General features: G+C 37.4%; 6 non-coding genes across 6 annotated transcripts; all 6 read left to right on the top strand.

Annotated features, from left to right (window-relative positions):
- Positions 1 to 1,632: 1,632 nt before the first annotated feature.
- Positions 1,633 to 1,714, top strand: TRNAL-AAG (transfer RNA leucine (anticodon AAG)). Its single transcript has one exon. It is a non-coding gene; the product is annotated as a tRNA-Leu (tRNA).
- A 1,379-nt stretch (positions 1,715 to 3,093) lies between these two features.
- TRNAL-AAG (transfer RNA leucine (anticodon AAG)) lies at positions 3,094 to 3,175 on the top strand. The gene has a single exon. It is a non-coding gene; the product is annotated as a tRNA-Leu (tRNA).
- Positions 3,176 to 7,436: 4,261 nt separating this feature from the next.
- Positions 7,437 to 7,518, top strand: TRNAL-UAG (transfer RNA leucine (anticodon UAG)). Its single transcript has one exon. It is a non-coding gene; the product is annotated as a tRNA-Leu (tRNA).
- A 1,359-nt stretch (positions 7,519 to 8,877) lies between these two features.
- TRNAL-UAG (transfer RNA leucine (anticodon UAG)) lies at positions 8,878 to 8,959 on the top strand. The gene has a single exon. It is a non-coding gene; the product is annotated as a tRNA-Leu (tRNA).
- A 4,279-nt stretch (positions 8,960 to 13,238) lies between these two features.
- TRNAL-UAG (transfer RNA leucine (anticodon UAG)) lies at positions 13,239 to 13,320 on the top strand. Its single transcript has one exon. It is a non-coding gene; the product is annotated as a tRNA-Leu (tRNA).
- A 2,819-nt stretch (positions 13,321 to 16,139) lies between these two features.
- Positions 16,140 to 16,221, top strand: TRNAL-UAA (transfer RNA leucine (anticodon UAA)). Its single transcript has one exon. It is a non-coding gene; the product is annotated as a tRNA-Leu (tRNA).
- The last annotated feature ends 3,452 nt before the right edge of the window (positions 16,222 to 19,673 follow it).

Raw genomic sequence — 19,673 nt, 5'->3', positions numbered from 1 at the left:
GCTGGATGGCAGCGTTCTGCTGCGGTCCAGCCTGTCATCTCGATGTAGCAGAGCTGAAGCTGTCGTGGGAACCATGGAAAGGTAAGGATGAGGTTGCTTTATTATTTTTCTTTTATTGCAGGAGATCGTTGGCTTCAGCTGGAATGGGCGTGACGGTAAGTATGGTTTAATTTAGAACAATAAAGGACTGTGTCTTTATTTCAATTAAAGGACTTTATTCTGGGTGTTTGTGTTTTTTTTAACTTTGACTATGGGGTTAGTAATGGGGGTGTCTTATAGATGCCTCTCCATTACTAACCTGGGCTTGATGTCAGCTGGCATTATAAGCTGACATCAACCCCAACCCTATTACCCCCTGCCACCGCACCAGGGCAGCGTGGAAGAGCGAGGCTAAGTGCCAGAATTGGCGCATCCTATGAATGCGCCATTTCTGGGGCGGCTGACGGCTGGTGTTTCTAGCCTGGGAGGGGGCCAATATTCATGGCTCCCTTCCTGGGCTATTAATATCAGCCCCCAGCTGTCTGCCTAGCCTTTGCTAGCTATTAAATTAGGGGGGACCCCACGTCATTTTTTGGGGGGGGTCCCCCATTTTAATAGCTAGTAAAGGCTATGTATTCAGCTGGGGGCTGATATTAGTAGCCTGGGAAGCTCCGTGGGTATTACCCCCTTCCCAGGCTTCAAACATCTGCCCCAGCCGTCTGCTTAACCTCCGCTAGAGCCTAAAATTAAGGGGAACCCCACGCCAATTTTTTTAATAATAAATCCTTTATTTTAATACTAAATGACAAGTACAGTAACCAACACTATCACTGTACTTCATATATATGTGACTGACATGTTTCTATCTATCTAATCTATGTGTGATGCTCTATCTTTCTGTTCTAAATTGTCGGGTACCGCTGCTGAATTGCCGGCCGGCTTTTTTAAAGAGACAGTGCATGAAAACACTATTATTTTTTTAAATAAATCCTTTACACTAAATGACAAGTACAGTAAGCAACACTGTCACTGTACTTATTATATATGTGACTGACATGTTTCTATCTATCTAATCTATGTGTGAAGCTCTATTCTTTCTGTTCTAAATTGTCGGGTACAGATGCTGAATTGCCGGCCGGCTTTTTTAAAGAGACGGTGCATGAAAACACTAATATTTTTTTTAATAAATCCTTTACACTAAATGACAAGTGCAGTAACCAACACTGTCACTGTGCTTCTTATATGTGTGACTGACATGTTTCTATCTATCTAATCTATGTGTGATGCTCTATTCCTTCTTGTCTAAATTGTCGGGTACCGGTGTATGCCGCTGCTGAATTTGCCGGCCGGCTTTTTTAAAGAGAGTGTCTTCTGAGCAGTTTGTCAGCTTTTGGACACCTTTGCAGGTGTTTTCTATGTGTTTCTATGTGTTTTTGTTTGCCTGCCATTGGTTTTAACGGTGTTCGATGGTGTTCTAAGGTGTTCGACGAACAGTTCGACGAACAGTTCCTCGAACATCCCGGTGTTCGACGAACCGAACCGAACCCGAACACTACGGGGGTGGCTCAACACTACTAATTAGTTATAGAATGTTTTCCGCAACTTATATCATTAGCAAATTTCTGATTTAAATAAGTTTGAAAATCTGTATGAGGTAGTGTGGCTGAGCGGTCTAAGGCGCTGGATTAAGGCTCCCGTCTCTCTGGAGGCGTGGGTTCAAATCCCACCGCTGCCATTATTTATTTCGATCTAATTTTTACCAAAAATTAGGAAACAGTTGAGGAAGTATAGGGGGTTGAGAATTTAGGAGGCAGCGGTAATTTTATCCTATACTTTTGAACTACAAAAGGTGGAAAACCTGCGAAAACTGAGATTTTAAGATTGGACTGTAGAAAGGCAGTTTTTAATGGACTCAGTAAAAAGGAAGGAAAAGTAGGATGTTCTTAAGGAAAGAAATGTCCAGGAAGGATGGGAGATTTTGCTAAACTAAATTCTCACTGCACAATCAGTAACAATCCCAAAAAGAAGGAAGAATGGAAAGCATTTATGGAGACCAGGATGGCTGAATACTGAACTTAAAAGCCTGCTAAAAAGGAACAAAGAAAAGAATATCAAATGAAAAGAAGTGTTCATATCTAAAGAAGAATATAATGCTGTCTGCTGGGAAAGGTGGGCTAGCGTTAGAAGAGCTAAAGCCAGTAATGAAGTGAGGCTTGCAAGAGAGACCAAAAGCAATAAGAAAGGATTGTGGAAGTAAGTCAAAAGTTAAAGAAAAGCCAAAGATGCTATAGGATTTTTAAAGGATGAAAAGGGTAAAGTGGTCAATAATGATGTTGAGAAGACTGAACTTTTAAATTCCTGTTTTGCTTCTGTGTTCTCTAAGAAAGCAAATGTAACATCAAGTGATCTTCACTGTGCTGTAGAAGAAAAGGAACATGTGAGCAAGTCATACATAACAATACGGCATATGAATAGTCATGTTGGCTTTAGGCATCAGAATTAATTACATAATTTACCATCTATGTTACATCGATGTCAGTTCAATCAATGATCAACGATTCTCAAATTTTGCCAATATCAATCTTGGTCAAATGAAGTCTAACTGCTAGCTCATATCCCTGCTGCCTTTTTAGGATTATCAATACAGGATGAGTAGAGTGATTAGCAAACATAAACAGAGCCATGCTGCTTCTGCTGCTTTCCAGTAAGTCACCCTATTGATGGATTCATAGCTACACTGCTCTGCACTGCTGTATAATGTCTTCCTTGCTGCTGCTTCTGATTATCTGTTACGTACAGGCTGGGGTGTAGGAATCCTTCATGTTTGAGTGTCCTGTATGTGGGAGATCATAGCAAGTAATCTATACCACCTAATTCAGTGATATCTAAAAATTAGCGGTTGAGCCAACAGAGGAAAGATTAGTTAAATATCTGGATACAAGTCATATGTTTTGCAAAATGGTGCCCCAGAGTCAATGTACAAACAAATCCCTGATAATTACGTTGCTCATGCATAATAACATTTGTATTTTTGTCTAATTAGATATACAATGTTTTCTGCAACTTATATCATTAGCAAATATCTAATTTAAATAAGTTTGACCATCCATATGAGGTCGCGTGGCCGAGCGGTCTAAGGTGCTGGATTAAGGCTCCAGTCTCTCTGGAGGCGTGGGTTCAAATCCCACCGCTGCCTATATTTATTTGGATCTAATTTTTACCAAAAATTAGGAAACAGTTGAGGAAGTAAAGGGGATTGAGAATTTAGGAGACAGCGGTAATTCTATCCTATACTTTTGAACTACAAAAGGTGGAAAACCTGCAAAAACTGAGATTTTAAGATTGGACTGTAGAAAGGCAGTTTTTAATGGACTCAGTAAAAAGGAAGGAAAGGTAGATTGTTATAAAGGAAAGAAATGTCCAGGAAGGATGGGAGATTTTGCTAAATTAAATTCTCACTGCACAATCAGTAACAATCCCGAAAAGAAGGAAGAATGGAAAGCATTTATGGAGACCAGGATGGCTGAATACTGAACTTAAAAGCTTGCTAAAAAGGAACAAAGAAATGAATATCAAATGAAAAGAAGGGTTCATATCTAAAGAAGAATATAATGCTGTCTGCAGGGAAAGGTGGGCTAGCGTTAGAAGAGCTAAAGCCAGTAATGAAGTGAGGCTTGCAAGAGAGACCAAAAGCAATAAGAAAGGATTTTGGAAGTAAGTCAAAAGTTAAAGAAAAGCCAAAGATGCTATAGGATTTTTAAAGGATGAAAAGGGTAAAGTGGTCAATAATGATGTTGAGAAGACTGAACTTTTAAATTCCTGTTTTGCTTCTGTGTTCTCTAAGAAAGCAAATGTAACATCAAGTGATCTTCACTGTGCTGTAGAAGAAAAGGAACATGTGAGCAAGTCATACATAAGAATACGGCATATGAATAGTCATGTTGGCTTTAGGCATTAGAATTAATTACATAATTTACCATCTATGTTACATCCATGTCAGTTCAATCAATGATCAACCATTCTCAAAATTTGCCAAAATCAATCTTGGTCAAAAGAAGTCTAACTGCTAGCTCATATCCCTGCTGCCTTTTTAGGGTTATCAATACAGGATGAGTAGAGTGATTAGCAAACATAAACAGAGCCATGCTGCTTCTGCTGCTATCCAGTAAGTCAACCTATTGATGAACTCATAGCTACACTGCTCTGCACTGCTGTATAATGTCTTCCTTGCTGCTGCTTCTGATTATCTGTTACGTACAGGCAGGGGTGTAGGAATCCTTCATGTTTGAGTGTCCTGTATATGGGAGATCATAGCAAGTAATCTGTACCACCTAATTCAGTGATATCTAAAAATTAGCGGATGAGCCAACAGAGGAAAGATTAGTTAAATATCTGGATACAAGTCATATGTTTTGTAAAATGGTGCCCCAGAGTCAATGTACAAACAAATCCCTGATAATTACGTTGCTCATACATAATAACATTTGTCTTTTTGTATTATTGGATATAAAATATTTTCTGCCATTTACATCAAAAGCAAACTTTTGATATAAATAACATTAAACTTATGTAAGAGGTAGCGTTGTCGAGCAGTCTAAGGTGCTGGATTTAGGCTTCAGTCTCTCTGGAGGCTTGGGTTCAAATCCCACTGCCACCATCATTTATTTGAATCAAATTTTTACCAAAAATTAGGAAACAGTTGAGGAAGTAAAGGGGATAGAGATTTTAGGAGGCAGCGGTAATTCTATCCTATACTTTTGAACTACAAAAGGAGGAAAACCTGCGAAAACTGAGATTTTAAGATTGGACTGTAGAAAGGCAGTTTTTAATGGACTCAGTAAAAAGGAAGGAAAGGTAGGATGTTCGAAAGGAAAGTAATGTCCAGGAAGGATGGGAGATTTTGCTAAATTAAATTCTCACAGCACAATCAGTAACAATCCCGAAAAGAAGGAAGAATGGAAAGCATTTATGGAGACCAGGATGGCTGAATACTGAACTTAAAAGCTTGCTAAAAAGGAACAAAGAAATGAATATCAAATGGAAAGAAGAATATAATGCTGTCTGCAGGGAAAGCTGGGCTAGCATTAGAAGAGCTAAAGCCAGTAATGAATTGAGGCTTGCAAGACAGACCAAAAGCAATAAGAAAGGATTTTGGAAGTTATTCAAAAGTTAAAGAAAAGCCAAAGATGCTTTAGGATTTTTAAAAGATGAAAAGGGTAAAGTGGTCAATAATGATGTTGAGAAGACTGAACTTTTAATTTCCTATTTGGCTTCTGTGTTCTCTAAGAAAGTAAATGTAACATCAAGTGATCTTCACTGTGCTGTAGAAGAAAAGGAACATGTGAGCAAGTCATACGTATGAATACAGCATGTGAATAGTCATGTTGGCTTTAGGCATCAGAATTAATTACATAATTTACCATCTATGTTACATCCATGTCAGTTCAATCAATGTTCAACCATTCTCAAAATTTGCCAAAATCAATCTTGGTCAAAAGAAGCCTAACTGCTAGCTCATATCCCTGCTGCCTTTTAGGATTATCAATACAGGATGAGTAGAGTGATTAGCAAACATAAACAGAGCCATGCTGCTTCTGCTGCTTTCCAGTAAGTCACCCTAGTGATGGATTCCTAGCTACACTGCTCTGCACTGCTGTATAATGTCTTCCTTGCTGCTGCTTCTGATTATCTGTTACGTACAGGCAGGGGTGTAGGAATGCTTCATGTATGAGTGTCCTGTATGTGGGAGATCATAGCAAATAATCTATACCACCTAATTCAGTGATATCTAAAAATTAGCGGATGAGCCAACAGAGGAAAGATTAGTTAAATATCTGGATACAAGTCATATGTTTTGTAAAATGCTGCCCCAGAGTCAATGTACAAACAATTCCCTAATAATTACATTGCTGTTGCATAATAACATTTGTCTTTTTGTATTATTGGATATAAAATATTTTCTGCCACTTACATCAAAAGCAAACTTTTGATATAAATAACATTAAACATATGTAAGAGGTAGCGTGGCCGAGCAGTCTAAGGTGCTGGATTTAGGCTTCAGTCTCTCTGGAGGCATGGGTTCAAATCCCACCGCCGCCATCATTTATTTTGATCTAATTTTTACTAAAAATTATGAAACAGTTGAGGAAGTAAAGGGGATAGAGATTTTAGGAGGCAGCGGTAATTCTATCCTATACTTTTGAACTACAAAAGGAGGAAAACCTGCGAAAACTGAGATTTTAAGATTGGACTGTAGAAAGGCAGTTTTTAATGGACTCAGTAAAAAGGAAGGAAAGGTAGGATGTTCTAAAGGAAAGTAATGTCCAGGAAGGATGGGAGATTTTGCTAAATTAAATTCTCACAGCACAATCAGTAACAATCCCGAAAAGAAGGAAGAATTGAAAGCATATATGGAGACCAGGATGGCTGAATACTGAACTGAAAAGCATGCTAAAAAGGAACAAAGAAATGAATATCAAATGGAAAGAAGAATATAATGCTGTCTGCAGGGAAAGCTGGGCTAGCGTTAGAAGAGCTAAAGCCAGTAATGAATTGAGGCTTGCAAGAGAGACCAAAAGCAATAAGAAAGGATTTTGGAAGTAAGTCAAAAGTTAAAGAAAAGCCAAAGACGCTATAGGATTTTTAAAAGATGAAAAGGGTAAAGTGGTCAATAATGATGGTGAGAAGACTGAACTTTTAAATTCCTATTTGGCTTCTGTGTTCTCTAAGAAAGTAAATGTAACATCAAGTGATCTTCACTGTGCTGTAGAAGAAAAGGAACATGTGAGCAAGTCATACGTATGAATACGGCATGTGAATAGTCATGTTGGCTTTAGGCATCAGAATTAATTACATAATTTACCATCTATGTTACATCCATGTCAGTTCAATCAATGATCAACCATTCTCAAAATTTGCCAAAATCAATCTTGGTCAAAAGAAGTCTAACTGCTAGCTCATATCCCTGCTGCCTTTTTAGGATTATCAATACAGGATGAGTATAGTGATTAGCAAACATAAACAGAGCCATGCTGCTTCTGCTGCTTTCCAGTATGTCACCCTAGTGATGGATTCATAGCAACACTGCTCTGCACTGCTGTATAATGTCTTCCTTGCTGCTTCTGATTATCTGTTACGTACAGGCAGGAGTGTAGGAATCCTTCATGTTTGAGGGTCCTGTATATGGGAGATCATAGCAAGTAATCTATACCACCTAATTCAGTGATATCTAAAAATTAGCGGATGAGCCAACAGAGGAAAGATTAGTTAAATATCTGGATACAAGTCATATGTTTTGTAAAATGGTGCCCCAAAGTCAATGTACAAACAATTCCCTGATAATTACGTTGCTGTTGCATAATAACATTTGTATTTTTGTCATATTGGATGTAAAATATTTTCTGCCACTTACATCAAAAGCAAACTACTGATATAAATAACTTTAAACATATGTAAGAGGTAGCATGGCCGAGCGGTCTAAGGCGCTGGATTTAGGCTCCAGTCTTTCTGGAGGCGTGGGTTCAAATCCCACCGCTGCCATTATTTATTTGGATCAAATTTTTACCAAAAATTAGGAAACGGTTGAGGAAGTAAAGGGGGTTGAGAACTTAGGAGGCAGCGATCATAGTATTCTATAATTTTGAACTACAAAAGGAGGAAAACCTGCGAAAACTGAGATTTTAAGATTGGACTGTAGAAAGGCAGTTTTTAATGGACTCAGTAAAAAGTAAGGAAAGGTAGGATGTTCGTAAGGAAAGAAATGTCCAGGAAAGATGGGAGATTTTGCTAAATTAAATTCTCACTGCACAATCAGTAACAATCCCGAAAAGAAGGAAGAATGGAAAGCATTTATGGAGACCAGGATGGCTGAATACTGAACTGAAAAGCTTGCTAAAAAGGAACAAAGAAATGAATATCAAATGGAAAGAAGAATATAATGCTGTCTGCAGGGAAAGCTGGGCTAGCGTTAGAAGAGCTAAAGCCAGTAATGAATTGAGGCTTGCAAGAGAGACCAAAAGCAATAAGAAAGGATTTTGGAAGTAAGTCAAAAGTTAAAGAAAAGCCAAAGATGCTATAGGATTTTTAAAAGATGAAAAGGGTAAAGTGGTCAATAATGATGGTGAGAAGACTGAACTTTTAAATTCCTATTTGGCTTCTGTGTTCTCTAAGAAAGTAAATGTAACATCAAGTGATCTTCACTGTGCTGTAGAAGAAAAGGAACATGTGAGCAAGTCATACGTATGAATACGGCATGTGAATAGTCATGTTGGTTTTAGGCATCAGAATTAATTACATAATTTACCATCTATGTTACATCCATGTCAGTTCAATCAATGATCAACCATTCTCAAAAATTTGCCAAAATCAATCTTGGTCAAAAGAAGTCTAACTGCTAGCTCATATCCCTGCTGCCTTTTTAGGATTATCAATACAGGATGAGTAGAGTGATTAGCAAACATAAACAGAGCCATGCTGCTTCTGCTGCTTTCCAGTATGTCACCCTAGTGATGGATTCATAGTTACACTGCTCTGCACTGCTGTATAATGTCTTCCTTGCTGCTTCTGATTATCTGTTACGTACAGGCAGGAGTGTAGGAATCCTTAATGTTTGAGGGTCCTGTATATGGGAGATCATAGCAAGTAATCTATACCACCTAATTCAGTGATATCTAAAAATTAGCGGATGAGCCAACAGAGGAAAGATTAGTTAAATATCTGGATACAAGTCAAATGTTTTGTAAAATGGTGCCCCAAAGTCAATGTACAAACAATTCCCTGATAATTACGTTGCTGTTGCATAATAACATTTGTATTTTTGTCATATTGGATATAAAATATTTTCTGCCACTTACATCAAAAGCAAACTACTGATATAAATAACTTTAAACACATGTAAGAGGTAGCATGGCCGAGCGGTCTAAGGCGCTGGATTTAGGCTACAGTCTTTCTGGAGGCGTGGGTTCAAATCCCACCGCTGCCATTATTTATTTGGATCAAATTTTTACCAAAAATTAGGAAACGGTTGAGGAAGTAAAGGGGGTTGAGAACTTAGGAGGCAGCGATCATAGTATTCTATAATTTTGAACTACAAAAGGAGGAAAACCTGCGAAAACTGAGATTTTAAGATTGGACTGTAGAAAGACAGTTTTTAATGGACTCAGTAAAAAGTAAGGAAAGGTAGGATGTTCTAAAGGAAAGAAATGTCCAGGAAAGATGGGAGATTTTGCTAAATTAAATTCTCACTGCACAATCAGTAACAATCCCGAAAAGAAGGAAGAATGGAAAGCATTTATTGAGACCAGGATGGCTGAATACTGAACTTAAAAGCTTGCTGAAAAGGAACAAAGAAATGAGTATCAAATGGAAAGAAGGGTTCATATCTAAAGAAGAATATAATGCTGTCGGCAGGGAAAGCTGGGCTAGAGTTAGAAGAGCTAAAGCCAGTAATGAATTGAGGCTTGCAAGAGAGACCAAAAGCAATAAGAAAGGATTTTGGAAGTAAGTCAAAAGTTAAAGAAAAGCCAAAGATGCTATAGGATTTTTAAAAGATGAAAAGGGTAATGTGGTCAATAATGATGTTGAGAAGACTGAACTTTTAAATTCCTCTTTGGCTTCTGTGTTCTCTAAGAAATTAAATGTAACATCAAGTGATCTTCACTGTGTTGTAGAAGAAAAGGAACATGTGAGCAGGTCATACGTATGAATACGGCATATGAATAGTCATGTTGGCTTTAGGCATCAGAATTAATTACATAATTTACCATCTTTGTTACATCCATGTCAGTTCAATCAATGATCAACCATTCTCAAAATTTGCCAAAATCAATCTTGGTCAAAAGAAGTCTAACTGCTAGCTCATATCCCTGCTGCCTTTTTAGGATTATCAATACAGGATGAGTAGAGTGATTAGCAAACATAAACAGTGCCATGCTGCTTCTGCTGCTATCCAGTAAGTCACCCTATTGATGAACTCATAGCTACACTGCTCTGCACTGCTGTATAATGTCTTCCTTGCTGCTGCTTCTGATTATCTGTTACGTACAGGCAGGGGTGTAGGAATCCTTCATATTTGGGGGTCCTGTATATGGGAGATCATAGCAAGTAATCTATACCACCTAATTCAGTGATAACTAAAAATTAGCGGATGAGCCAACAGAGGAAAGATTAGTTAAATATGTGGATACAAGTCATATGTTTTGTAAAATGGTTCCCCAGAGTCAATGTACAAACAATTCCCTAATAATTACGTTGCTGTTGCATAATAACATTTGTCTTTTTGTATTATTGGATATAAAATATTTTCTGCCACTTACATCAAAAGCAAACTTTTGATATAAATAACATTAAACATATGTAAGAGGTAGCGTGGCCGAGTAGTCTAAGGTGCTGGATTTAGGCTTCAGTTTCTCTGGAGGCATGGGTTCAAATCTCTCCGCCGCCATCATTTATTTGGATCTAATTTTTGCTAAAAATTAGGAAACAGTTGAGGAAGTAAAGGGGATAGAGATTTTAGGAGGCAGCGGTTTTTCTATCCTATACTTTTGAACTACAAAAGGAGGAAAACCTGCGAAAACTGAGATTTTAAGATTGGACTGTAGAAAGGCAGTTTTTAATGGACTCAGTAAAAAGGAAGGAAAGGTAGGATGTTCGAAAGGAAAGTAATCTCCAGGAAGGATGGGAGATTTTGCTAAATTAAATTCTCACAGCACAATCAGTAACAATCCCGAAAAGAAGAAAGAATGGAAAGCATTTATGGAGACCAGGATGGCTGAATACTGAACTTAAAAGCTTGCTAAAAAGGAACAAAGAAATGAATATCAAATGGAAAGAAGAATATAATGCTGTCTGCAGGGAAAGCTGGGCTAGCATTAGAAGAGCTAAAGCCAGTAATGAATTGAGGCTTGCAAGAGAGACCAAAAGCAATAAGAAAGGATTTTGGAAGTTATTCAAAAGTTAAAGAAAAGCCAAAGATGCTTTAGGATTTTTAAAAGATGAAAAGGGTAAAGTGGTCAATAATGATGTTGAGAAGACTGAACTTTTAATTTCCTATTTGGCTTCTGTGTTCTCTAAGAAAGTAAATGTAACATCAAGTGATCTTCACTGTGCTGTAGAAGAAAAGGAACATGTGAGCAAGTCATACGTATGAATACAGCATGTGAATAGTCATGTTGGCTTTAGGCATCAGAATTAATTACATAATTTACCATCTATGTTACATCCATGTCAGTTCAATCAATGATCAACCATTCTCAAAATTTGCCAAAATCAATCTTGGTCAAAAGAAGCCTAACTGCTAGCTCATATCCCTGCTGCCTTTTAGGATTATGAATACAGGATGAGTAGAGTGATTAGCAAACATAAACAGAGCCATGCTGCTTCTGCTGCTTTCCAGTAAGTCACCCTAGTGATGGATTCATAGCTACACTGCTCTGCACTGCTGTATAATGTCTTCCTTGCTGCTGCTTCTGATTATCTGTTACGTACAGGCAGGGGTGTAGGAATCCTTCATGTATGAGTGTCCTGTATGTGGGAGATCATAGCAAATAATCTATACCACCTAATTCAGTGATATCTAAAAATTAGCGGATGAGCCAACAGAGGAAAGATTAGTTAAATATCTGGATACAAGTCATATGTTTTGTAAAATGGTGCCCCAAAGTCAATGTACAAACAATTCCCTGATAATTACGTTGCTGTTGCATAATAACATTTGTCTTTTTGTCATATTGGATATAAAATATTTTCTGCCACTTACATCAAAAGCAAACTTCTGATATAAAAAACTTTAAACATATGTAAGAGGTAGCGTGGCCGAGCGGTCTAAGGCGCTGGATTTAGGCTCTAGTCTCTCTGGAGGCGTCGGTTCAAATCCCACCACTGTCATTATTTATTTGGATCAAATTTTTACCAAAAATTAGGAAACGGTTGAGGAAGTAAAGGGGGTTGAGAACTTAGGAGGCAGCGATCATGCTAACCTATAATTTTGAACTACAAAAGGAGGAAAACCTGCGAAAACTGAGATTTTAAGATTGGACTGTAGAAAGGCAATTTTTAATGGACTCAGTAAAAAGTAAGGAAAGGTAGGATGTTCTAAAGGAAAGAAATGTCCAGGAAAGATGGGAGATTTTGCTAAATTGAATTCTCCCTGCACAATCAGTAACAATCCCGAAAAGAAAGAAGAATGGAAAGAATTTATTGAGACCAGGAAGGCTGAATACTGAACTTAAAAGCTTGCTGAAAAGGAACAAAGAAATGAGTATCAAATGGAAAGAAGGGTTCATATCTAAAGAAGAATATAATGCTGTCTGCAGGGAAAGCTGGGCTAGCGTTAGAAGAGCTAAAGCCAGAAATGAATTGAGGCTTGTAAGAAAGACCAAAAGCAATAAGAAAGGATTTTGCAAGTAAGTCAAAAGTTAAAGAAAAGCCAAAGATGCTATAGGATTTTTAAAAGATGAAAAGGGTAAAGTGGTCAATAATGATGTTGAGAAGACTGAACTTTTAAATTCCTATTTGGCTTCTGTGTTCTCTAAGAAAGTAAATGTAACATCAAGTGATCTTCACTGTTCTGTAGAAGAAAAGGAACATGTGAGCAAGTCATACGTATGAATACGGCATGTGAATAGTCATGTTGGCTTTAGGCATCAGAATTAATTACATAATTTACCATCTATGTTACATCCATGTCAGTTCAATCAATGATCAACCATTCTCAAAATGTGCCAAAATCAATCTTGGTCAAAAGAAGTCTAACTGCTAGCTCATATCCCTGCTGCCTTTTTAGGATTATCAATACAGGATGAGTAGAGTGATTAGCAAACATAAACAGAGCCATGCTGCTTCTGCTGCTTTCCAGTATGTCACCCTAGTGATGGATTCATAGCTACACTGCTCTGCACTGCTGTATAATGTCTTCCTTGCTGCTTCTGATTATCTGTTACGTACAGGCAGGGGTGTAGGAATCCTTCATGTTTGAGGGTCCTGTATATGGGAGATCACAGCAAGTAATCTATACCACCTAATTCAGTGATATCTAAAAATTAGCGGATGAGCCAACAGAGGAAAGATTAGTTAAATATCTGGATACAAGTCATATGTTTTGTAAAATAGTGCCCCAAAGTCAATGTACAAACAATTCCCTGATAATTACGTTGCTGTTGCATAATAACATTTGAATTTTTGTCATATTGGATATAAAATATTTTCTGCCACTTACATCAAAAGCAAACTACTGATATAAATAACTTTAAACATACGTAAGAGGTAGCGTGGCCGAGCGGTCTAAGGCGCTGGATTTAGGCTCCAGTCTCTCTGGAGGCGTGGGTTCAAATCCCACCGCTGCCATTATTTATTTGGATCAAATTTTTACCAAAAATTAGGAAACGGTTGAGGAAGTAAAGGGGGTTGAGAACTTAGGAGGCAGCGATCATAGTATTCTATAATTTTGAACTACAAAAGGAGGAAAACCTGCGAAAACTGAGATTTTAAGATTGGACTGTAGAAAGACAGTTTTTAATGGACTCAGTAAAAAGTAAGGAAAGGTAGGATGTTCTAAAGGAAAGAAATGTCCAGGAAAGATGGGAGATTTTGCTAAATTAAATTCTCACTGCACAATCAGTAACAATCCCGAAAAGAAGGAAGAATGGAAAGCATTTATTGAGACCAGGATGGCTGAATACTGAACTTAAAAGCTTGCTGAAAAGGAACAAAGAAATGAGTATCAAATGGAAAGAAGGGTTCATATCTAAAGAAGAATATAATGCTGTCTGCAGGGAAAGCTGGGCTAGAGTTAGAAGAGCTAAAGCCAGTAATGAATTGAGGCTTGCAAGAGAGACCAAAAGCAATAAGAAAGGATTTTGGAAGTAAGTCAAAAGTTAAAGAAAAGCCAAAGATGATATAGGATTTTTAAAAGATGAAAAGGGTAATGTGGTCAATAATGATGTTGAGAAGACTGAACTTTTAAATTCCTATTTGGCTTCTGTGTACTCTAAGAAAGTAAATGTAACATCAAGTGATCTTCACTGTGTTGTAGAAGAAAAGGAACATGTGAGCAAGTCATACGTATGAATACGGCATATGAATAGTCATGTTGGCTTTAGGCATCAGAATTAACTACATAATTTACCATCTATGTTACATCCATGTCAGTTCAATCAATGATCAACCATTCTCAAAATTTGCCAAAATCAATCTTGGTCAAAAGAAGTCTAACTGCTAGCTCATATCCCTGCTGCCTTTTTAGGATTATCAATACAGGATGAGTAGAGTGATTAGCAAACATAAACAGTGCCATGCTGCTTCTGCTGCTATCCAGTAAGTCACCCTATTGATGAACTCATAGCTACACTGCTCTGCACTGCTGTATAATGTCTTCCTTGCTGCTGCTTCTGATTATCTGTTACGTACAGGCAGGGGTGTAGGAATCCTTCATATTTGAGGGTCCTGTATATGGGAGATCATAGCAAGTAATCTATACCACCTAATTCAGTGATATCTAAAAATTAGCGGATGAGCCAACAGAGGAAAGATTAGTTAAATATGTGGATACAAGTCATATGTTTTGGAAAATGGTGCCCCAGAGTCAATGTACAAACAATTCCCTAATAATTACGTTGCTGTTGCATAATAACATTTGTCTTTTTGTATTATTGGATATAAAATATTTTCTGCCACTTACATCAAAAGCAAACTTTTGATATAAATAACATTAAAAATTTGTAAGAGGTAGCGTGGCCGAGCAGTCTAAGGTGCTGGATTGAGGCTTCAGTCTCTCTGGAGGCATGGGTTCAAATCCCACCGCCGCCATCATTTATTTGGATCTAATTTTTACTAAAAATTATGAAACAGTTGAGGAAGTAAAGGGGATAGAGATTTTAGGAGGCAGCGGTAATTCTATCCTATACTTTTGAACTACAAAAGGAGGAAAACCTGCGAAAACTGAGATTTTAAGATTGGACTGTAGAAAGGCAGTTTTTAATGGACTCAGTAAAAAGGAAGGACAGGTAGGATGTTCTAAAGGAAAGTAATGTCCAGGAAGGATGGGAGATTTTGCTAAATTAAATTCTCACAGCACAATCAGTAACAATCCCGAAAAGAAGGAAGAATTGAAAGCATATATGGAGACCAGGATGGCTGAATACTGAACTGAAAAGCTTGCTAAAAAGGAACAAAGAAATGAATATCAAATGGAAAGAAGAATATAATGCTGTCTGCAGGGAAAGCTGGGCTAGCGTTAGAAGAGCTAAAGCCAGTAATGAATTGAGGCTTGCAAGAGAGACCAAAAGCAATAAGAAAGGATTTTGGAAGTAAGTCAAAAGTTAAAGAAAAGCCAAAGATGCTATAGGATTTTTAAAAGATGAAAAGGGTAAAGTGGTCAATAATGATGTTGAGAAGACTGAACTTTTAAATTCCTATTTGGCTTCTGTGTTCTCTAAGAAAGTAAATGTAATATCAAGTGATCTTCACTGTGCTGTAGAAGAAAAGGAACATGTGAGCAAGTCATACGTATGAATACGGCATGTGAATAGTCATGTTGGCTTTAGGCATCAGAATTAATTACATAATTTACCATCTATGTTACATCCATGTCAGTTCAATCAATGATCAACCATTCTCAAAATGTGCCAAAAACAATCTTGGTCAAAAGAAGTCTAACTGCTAGCTCATATCCCTGCTGCCTTTTTAGGATTATCAATACAGGATGAGTAGAGTGATTAGCAAACATAAACAGAGCCATGCTGCTTCTGCTGCTTTCCAGTATGTCACCCTAGTGATGGATTCATAGCTACACTGCTCTGCACTGCTGTATAATGTCTTCCTTGCTGCTTCTGATTATCTGTTACGTACAGGCAGGAGTGTAGGAATCCTTCATGTTTGAGGGTCCTGTATATGGGAGATCATAGCAAGTAATCTATACCACCTAATTCAGTGATATCTAAAAATTAGCGGATGAGCCAACAGAGGAAAGATTAGTTAAATATCTGGATACAAGTCATATGTTTTGTAAAATGGTGCCCCAAAGTCAATGTACAAACAATTCCCTGATAATTACGTTGCTGTTGCATAATAACATTTGTATTTTTGTCATATTGGATATAAAATATTTTCTGCCACTTACATCAAAAGCAAACTACTGATATAAATAACTTTGAACATATGTAAGAGGTAGCGTGGCCGAGCGGTCTAAGGCGCTGGATTTAAGCTCCAGTCTCTCTGGAGGCGTGGGTTCAAATCCCACCGCTGCCATTATTTATTTGGATCAAATTTTTACCAAAAATTAGGAAACGGTTGAGGAAGTAAAGGGGGTTGAGAACTTAGGAGGCAGCGATCATAGTATTCTATAATTTTGAACTACAAAAGGAGGAAAACCTGCGAAAACTGAGATTTTAAGATTGGACTGTAGAAAGACAGTTTTTAATGGACTCAGTAAAAAGTAAGGAAAGGTAGGATGTTCTAAAGGAAAGAAATGTCCAGGAAAGATGGGAGATTTTGCTAAATTAAATTCTCACTGCACAATCAGTAACAATCCCGAAGAGAAGGAAGAATGGAAAGCATTTATTGAGACCAGGATGGCTGAATACTGAGCTTAAAAGCTTGCTGAAAAGGAACAAAGAAATGAGTATCAAATGGAAAGAAAGGTTCATATCTAAAGAAGAATATAATGCTGTCTGCAGGGAAAGCTGGGCTAGAATTAGAAGAGCTAAAGCCAGTAATGAATTGAGGCTTGCAAGAGAGACCAAAAGCAATAAGAAAGGATTTTGGAAGTAAGTCAAAAGTTAAAGAAAAGCCAAAGATGCTATAGGATTTTTAAAAGATGAAAAGGGTAATGTGGTCAATAATGATGTTGAGAAGACTGAACTTTTAAATTCCTATTTGGCTTCTGTGTTCTCTAAGAAATTAAATGTAACATCAAGTGATCTTCACTGTGTTGTAGAAGAAAAGGAACATGTGAGCAAGTCATACGTATGAATACGGCATATGAATAGTCATGTTGGCTTTAGGCATCAGAATTAACTACATAATTTACCATCTATGTTACATCCATGTCAGTTCAATCAATGATCAACCATTCTCAAAATTTGCCAAAATCAATCTTGGACAAAAGAAGTCTAACTGCTAGCTCATATCCCTGCTGCCTTTTTAGGATTATCAATACAGGATGAGTAGAGTGATTAGCAAACATAAACAGAGCCATGCTGCTTCTGCTGCTATCCAGTAAGTCACCCTATTGATGAACTCATAGTTACACTGCTCTGCACTGCTGTATAATGTCTTCCTTGCTGCTGCTTCTGATTATCTGTTACGTACAGGCAGGGGTGTAGGAATCCTTCATATTTGAGGGTCCTGTATATGGGAGATCATAGCAAGTAATCTATACCACCTAATTCAGTGATAACTAAAAATTAGCGGATGAGCCAACAGAGGAAAGATTAGTTAAATATCTGGATACAAGTCATATGTTTTGTAAAATGGTTCCCCAGAGTCAATGTACAAACAATTCCCTAATAATTACGTTGCTGTTGCATAATAACATTTGTCTTTTTGTATTATTGGTTATAAAATATTTTCTGCCACTTACATCAAAAGCAAACTTTTGATATAAATAACATTAAACATATGTAAGAGGTAGCGTGGCCGAGCAGTCTAAGGTGCTGGATTTAGGCTTCAGTCTCTTTGGAGGCATGGGTTCAAATCCCACCGCCGCCATCATTTATTTGGATCTAATTTTTGCTAAAAATTAGGAAACAGTTGAGGAAGTAAAGGGGATAGAGATTTTAGGAGGCAGCGGTTTTTCAATCCTATACTTTTGAACTACAAAAGGAGGAAAACCTGCGAAAACTGAGATTTTAAGATTGGACTGTAGAAAGGCAGTTTTTAATGGACTCAGTAAAAAGGAAGGAAAGGTAGGATGTTCTAAAGGAAAGTAATGTCCAGGAAGGATGGGAGATTTTGCTAAATTAAATTCTCACAGCACAATCAGTAACAATCCCGAAAAGAAGGAAGAATTGAAACCATATATGGAGACCAGGATGGCTGAATACTGAAGTGAAAAGCTTGCTAAAAAGGAACAAAGAAATGAATATCAAATGGAAAGAAGAATATAATGCTGTCTGCAGGGAAAGCTGGGCTAGCGTTAGAAGAGCTAAAGCCAGTAATGAATTGAGGCTTGCAAGAGAGACCAAAAGCAATAAGAAAGGATTTTGGAAGTAAGTCAAAAGTTAAAGAAAAGCCAAAGATGCTATAGGATTTTTAAAAGATGAAAAGGGTAAAGTGGTCAATAATGATGTTGAGAAGACTGAACATTTTAATTCCTATTTGGCTTCTGTGTTCTCTAAGAAAGTAAATGTAACATCAAGTGATCTTCACTGTGCTGTAGAAGAAAAGGAACATGTGAGCAAGTCATACGTATGAATACGGCATGTGAATAGTCATGTTGGCTTTAGGCATCAGAATTAATTACATAATTTACCATCTATGTTACATCCATGTCAGTTCAATCAATGATCAGCCATTCTCAAAATGTGCCAAAATCAATCTTGGTCAAAAGAAGTCTAACTGCTAGCTCATATCCCTGCTGCCTTTTTAGGATTATCAATACAGGATGAGTAGAGTGATTAGCAAACATAAACAGAGCCATGCTGCTTCTGCTGCTTTCCAGTATGTCACCCTAGTGATGGATTCATAGCTACACTGCTCTGCACTGCTGTATAATGTCTTCCTTGCTGCTTCTGATTATCTGTTACGTACAGGCAGGGGTGTAGGAATCCTTCATGTTTGAGGGTCCTGTATATGGGAGATCACAGCAAGTAATCTATACCACCTAATTCAGTGATATCTAAAAATTAGCGGATGAGGCAACAAAGAAAAGATTAGTTAAATATCTGGATACAAGTTATATGTTTTGTATAATGGTGCCCCAAAGTCAATGTACAAACAATTCCCTGATAATTACGTTGCTGTTGCATAATAACATTTGTCTTTTTGTCATATTGGATATAAAATATTTTCTGCCACTTACATCAAAAGCAAACTACTGATATAAATAACTTTAAACATATGTAAGAGGTAGCGTGGCCGAGCGGTTTAAGGCTCCTGTCTCTCTGGAGTCGTGGGTTCAAATCCCACCGCTGCCATTATTTATTTGGATCAAATTTTTACCAAAAATTAGGAAACGGTTGGGGAAGTAAAGGGGGTTGAGAACTTAGGAGTCAGCGATCATAGTAACCTACAATTTTGAACTACAAAAGGAGGAAAACCTGCGAAAACTGAGATTTTAAGATTGGACTGTAGAAAGACAGCTTTTAATGGACTCAGTAAAAAGTAAGGAAAGGTAGGATGTTCTAAAGGAAAGAAATGTCCAGGAAAGATGGGAGATTTTGCTAAATTAAATTCTCACTGCACAATCAGTAACAATCCCGAAAAGAAGGAAGAATGGAAAGCCTTTATGGAGACCAGGATGGCTGAATACTGAACTTAAAAGCTTGCTAAAAAGGAACAAAGAAATGAATATCAAATGAAAAGAAGGGTTCATATCTAAAGAAGAATATAATGCTGTCTGGAGGGAAAGGTGTGCTAGCGTTAGAAGAGCTAAAGACAGTAATGAAGTGAGGCTTGCAAGAGAGACCAAAAGCAATAAGAAAGGATTTTGGAAGTAAGTCAAAAGTTAAAGAAAAGCCAAAGATGCTATAGGATTTTTA

The sequence above is a fragment of the Phyllobates terribilis genome, unplaced genomic scaffold (assembly GCF_046119375.1).
Source record: "Phyllobates terribilis strain yellow unplaced genomic scaffold, ASM4611937v1 Scaffold_11__3_contigs__length_659146591, whole genome shotgun sequence".
NCBI classification, from domain to species: Eukaryota; Metazoa; Chordata; class Amphibia; order Anura; family Dendrobatidae; genus Phyllobates; species Phyllobates terribilis.
The sequence above is the reverse complement of the archived record's forward strand: the minus strand, read 5'-3'. Positions and strand labels throughout refer to the sequence as shown.